Here is a 6,000-nt window from a genome sequence, read left to right as displayed (position 1 = left end):
GGACTTAATATTACTGGATTTAGTGCTGGAAAATTGTCCTGATATTCTGGAACAAGAGGGCAAAATAGTTATTGAAAGAATACATTGAGGGGTGACTAGGTGGTGTAGTGAATAAAGCACCAGCCCTGGAGTCAGGAGTACCTGGGTTCAAGTCTGGTCTCTTAATAATTACTTAGCTGTGTGGCCTTGGGCAAGCCACTTAACCCCGTTTGCCTTGCAAAACCTAAAAAACAAAAACAAAAGAATGCATGGATCCCCTCTGGAAAGAGATCCTAAAATGAAAGCACCAAGGAATGTTGTAGCCCAATTCAAGAATTATCAGATAAAAGAAAAAAAACACTGCAAGCAGCCAGAAAGAAAATATTTATATACCAAGGATTTCGTAGGACCTGGCTGCATCAACATTAAGGGATTGAAGTGTCTAGAATGAGATATTCCAAAGAGCAAGGGAATGCACCCAAGAATCCACTATCCCACAAGATGAGCCTTCTCTTTAAGGGGGAAAGATGGAAATTTAGTGAAATGGGAGACTTCCAATATTTCTTGATGAAAAGACCAGAGCTAAATATAAAATTTGGACATCAAACAGTAGGTCAAGAGACACATGAAAAGGTAAAAAAAAGGGGGGGCAATAAAGAAAAAAAACTGTTATCCAATAAGATGAAACCACCTATATACCCACTTGGGAGAAAGAATCTCATAATTCTGGAAAACTGTAACTCTATTAAAGAGAACAAGAAGTGATGGACACTCATAACTTTTCTGTGACTTGGATAGAATGATTTAAAAACAATACCACCTTAAAAAGGGGGACAGTAAGGAGATGGGAGAATGGAGGAAACTGAATGGGATAATTCTCATTACATCAAGAAGTACAAAAAATCTATTGTAATAGAGGGAAGAAGGGAAGATGTGAGAAACACTTGAATCTTCATCTTATCACACTTTGCTTAAACTTAACTTATACACATTCAGTTAAGTTAAGAAACTTATCTTAACTTTCAAACATTAAAAAGGGAAAAGTGGAAGAGGGATGGGGAAGGGGTAAAAAAGGGGAACTAACAGAAGAAAGGGAAGAGGGGGGAAAAGGGAAAGCAGAAAGGAAGGGGAAGGGGATTTATATAGAAGGGCAAACACACTGAAGTTGGCAGTATTCAGAAACAAAACACTGGGGGATATAGATAAAGGGGAAAAAGGGGGAAAATATACAAATAGAAGGAAGATAGCATGGAGGGCAATAAAAAGTTAGTGATTATTTCTTTGAATGTGAATGTGATGAACTATCCCTTAAAACATAAGCAAATAGCCGAGTAGATTAAAGATCAGAATCCTATAATATGTTGCTTACAAGAAACTCATTTGAATCAGAGAGATACATATAGAGTAAAGGCAAAAGGCTGGAACAAAATATATTTTGCTTCAGCTGAAGTAAAAAAAGCAGGGGTATCAGTCCTTATCTCAGACAAAGCAGCTGCAAAAATAGATAGTGTTAAAAGAGATAAGGAAGGAAATTATATCCTCCTAAAAGATACCATAGACAATAAAGTAATTTCAAAACTAAATATGTATGCACCCAGTAGTATAGCATCCAGATTCTTAGAGAAGTTGAAAGAGCTACAGGAAGACATAGAGAACAAAACTCTACTAATAGGAGACCTCAAGCTCCACTCTCAGATTTAGATAAATCTAACCATAAAATAAACAAGAAAGAAGGTAAGGAATTAAATAGATTGCTAGAAAACCAAGATATGATAGACCTATGGAGGAAATTGAATGGGGATAGAAAGGAATATACTTTTTTTTCTACAGTACATGGCACTTATACAAAAGTTAACCATGTACTTGGATATATAAACCTAATAATCAATTGCAGAAAGGCAGAAATAATAGTGAATACATCTTTCTCAGTTAATAATGCAATAAAAATCATACACAATATTGGGCCAGGGAGATATAGACTCAGAACTAATTGGAAATTAAATAACCTCATTTTAAAGAATGAATGAATCAAGCAAGAAATTATAGAAAGAATTATTTCATCCTAGATAATGACAATAATGAGCAACATTTCAAAACCTATGGAATACACTCAAGGTGTCTGTCAGGGGACATGTTATATCTTTAAATGCTTACATGAATAAATTAGAGAAAGAAGAAATCAATGAACTAAATATACAGCTAAAAAAATTAGAGACAGGACAAATTAAAAAATCCAAATTAAATACCAAATTAGAAATTCTTAAATTTAAGGAGAAATTAAGATATTCAAAAGCAAGAAAACTATTGAAGTAATAAATAAAAGCAAGAGCTAGTTTCATGAAAAAAAAACAAAATTGATAAACCTCTGGCCAATTTGATGAAAAAATAAGAAAGGACAAAACCAAATTATTAGTATCATAAATGAAAAAGGTGAACTCTCTACCAATGAGGAGGAAATTAAAGTAATAATTTGGAAGTATTTTGCCCAATTCTATGCCAATAAATTTGACAATCTAAGTGAAATGGATAAATATTTACAAAAATATGTTGCCCTGATTAAATGATGAGGTAATTAAAAACCTAAATAACCCTATCTCAGAAAAAGTAATTCAATAAGCCATTATTGAACTCCCTTAGACAAACTCTCTAGGGTCAGATGGATTCACAAGTGAATTCCATCAAACATTTAAGGAACAATTGGTTCCAATTCTATAAAAACTCTTGGGAAAAATAGGTGAAGATGGAATTCTGCCTAACTCTTTCTATGACACCAATATTGTGCCGATATCTAAATCATGAAGAGTTAAGACAGAAAGAAAATTATAGACCTAGCTCCCTGATGAATATAGATGCAAAAATGTTAAATAAAAAATTAGTAAATGGGGTGGCTAGGTGACACAGTGGATAAAGCACTGGCCCTGGAGTCAGGAGTACCTGGGTTCAAATCCGGTCCCAGACACTTAATAATTACCTAGCTGTGTGGCCTTGGGCAAGCCACTTAACCCTATTTGCCTTGCAAAACCCTAAAAAATAATTTAGTAGATGATTACATCAAGTTATCACTAGGGGAATACATTATGATCAAGTAGGATTTATCCCAGGAATGCAGGGTTGGTTCAATATTAGGAAAACTGTTAGTATAATTAATTCTATCAATAACAAAACTATCTAGAAATCATATGTTCATATCAATAGATGCTGATAAAGCTTTTGACAAAAGATAGCATCCATTCCTACTAAAAACACTAGAGAGTGTAGGAATAAATGGATTGTTCCTCAGAATAATAAGCAGTAAGTACCTAAGCAGTATCTACCTGAAACCATCAACGAGCATTATATGCAGTGGGGATAGGCTAGAAGCATTCCCAGTAAAATCAGGAGTGAAACAAGGATGCCCATTATCACCATCACTTTTTTTTTTAGGTTTTTGCAAGGCAATGGGGTTAAATGGCTTGCCCAAGGCCACACAGCTAGGTAATTATTAAGTGTCTGAGACCGGATTTGAACTCAGGTACTCCTGACTCCAGGGCCGGTATTCTATCCACTGTGCCACCTAGCTGCCCCTAATTTTCAATATTGTATTAGAAATTCAGGAAAAAGAGAAGATAAAAATATTGAAGCAATTAGAATTGGGAAGGAAGAGACAAAACCCTCATGCTTTGCATAAATCATGATGTTATACCTAGAGAATCCCAAAAAATCATCAACAAAAACTACTAGAAATAATTAGCAACTTTAGCAAAGTAGCAAGATGTAAAATAAACCCTCATAAATCCTCAACATTTCTATATATGACTAGCAAAATACAGCAGAAAGAGCTAGAAAGATAAATCCCATTCAAAGTAACCTCAGATAATATAAAATACATGGGAGTCTACCTCCTAAGGCAGACTCAAAAAATTTTGAAAACAATTACAAAACACTTCTCACAGAAATTAAATCATATTTGAATAACTGGGCAAACATCAATTTCATAAATAGGTCAAGCTAATATAATAAAAATGACAATTCTACCCAAACTAAACTCCTTGTTTAGCACCCTACCAATCAAAATTTTAAAAATCACTTTAATGAGTTAGAAAAAGTTGTAAGTAATTTATATGTAGAAATAAAAAGTCAAGAATTTCCAGGAATTCAATGAAAAAAAGTGCAAAAGAAGGTGGTTTAGCCTTACCATATCTAAAATTAGATTATAAAGTATCAGACACCAAAACTGTCTGGTATTGGCTAAGAAATAGAGTGGTGGAACAGTGGAATAGACTAGGTGTAATAGCAGGAAATGATTGTCGTAATGTGTTGTTTGATAAACCCAAAGAGTCCAGATATTGGGATAAAAATTCTCTCTTTGATAAAAACTGTTGGGAAAATTAGAAGTTAGTATGGAAGAAACTTAGATTAGACCTCACACCCTATACCATGATAAGCTCAAAATGGATAAAGGACCTAGACATAATAAACAGTATTATAAGCAAACTAAAAGATCAAGGAGTAGTTTACCTGTCAAATCTATGGAAAGGGAAGCAGTTTATGACCAAGGATGAGATAGAGAACATCATTAAAAAGAAACTAGATAATTTTGATTGCATTAAATCAAAAAGTTTTTGCACAGACAAAACCAAGATCAAAAGAAATGCAGTGAATTGGGAAACAATTTTTACAACTAGTATTTCTGACCAAGGACTCATTTTGAAACTATTCAGAGAATTTAGTCAAATTTTCAAAAAGAAAAGAGTAATTCCCCAATTGACAAATGGTCAAAGGATATGCAAAGTCAATTTACTGATGAGGAAATCAAAGCGATCCATAGTCATATGAACAATTGCTCTAAATCTTTACTTATTAGAAAAATACTAATTAAAGAATCTCTGTGATAACACTTCATACCTCTCAAACTGACCAATATGACCAGGAAGGACTATGATCAATGTTGAAAGGGATATGGGAAATCTGGGACACTAATACATTGTTGGTGGAGCTATGAACTCATCCAAACTTTCTGGAGAAAAATTCAGAATTATGCCCAAAGGGCAACAAAAATGTGTGTTCCCTTTGATCCACCAGTACCACTACTGGGTATATACCCTGAAGAGATTATGAAAAAGGGTAAAAACATCATTTGTACAAAAATATTCATAGCAACCTTGTTTGTGGTGACAAAGAATTTGGAAATTAAGTGAATGTCCTTCAGTTGGGGAATGACTTAACAAACTGTGGTATATGTATGTCATGGAACAGTATTGTTCTATTAGAAACCAGGAGGGATGGGAATTCAGGGAAGCCTGGGAGGATTTGCATGAACTGATGCTGAAGAGATGAGCAGAACCAGAAAAACATTGTACATCCTAACAGCAACATCGGGGTGATTATCAACCTTGATGGACTTGCTCATTCCATCCATGCAACAAGCAGGAATAATTTTGGACTATCTGCAATGGAGAATACCATCTGTATGTAGAGAAAGAATTTTGGAGTCAACAAAATCCAAAGATTATTACCTTCAATTTAGAAAAAAAATTATCTCATTATATAATTTTCCTATCTCTCTTATACTTTATTTTTCTTCCATAAGGATATGATTTCTCTTTCATCACATTTAACTGAGATCAATGTATACCATGGAAACAATGTAAAGAATAACAGAATGCTTTCTGTGGGGGATGGGCAGAGGGAAGGAAGAATGGGGGAAAAATTATGAAACTCAAAGTAAATAAAATCTTTCTAAAAATAAAGAAATGTGAATTAGATTTCTCATAAAATTGAAGCAGACAGTAGAATGGATTAAAAACCAAATTCTAAAATATGCTGTTTATAAGAAATATTTGAAGCAGAGAGATACACATAGGGTAAAAAGGTAAAAGATTAAAGCAAAATATATTGTGCTTCAGTGGAAATAAAAAAAAAGTTTTTGCATTCAAAAAGGTAATGCATTCAGGATTAGATGGAAAACAAAGTTGGAAAATAATTTTCACAGATGGGGGTTCTGATAAAGGTTTCATTTTTAAAATACAGAGAGAATTATAT

The sequence above is a fragment of the Macrotis lagotis genome, chromosome 1 (assembly GCF_037893015.1).
Source record: "Macrotis lagotis isolate mMagLag1 chromosome 1, bilby.v1.9.chrom.fasta, whole genome shotgun sequence".
Classification (NCBI taxonomy): domain Eukaryota; kingdom Metazoa; phylum Chordata; class Mammalia; order Peramelemorphia; family Peramelidae; genus Macrotis; species Macrotis lagotis.
This window is presented reverse-complemented; position numbering follows the sequence as displayed.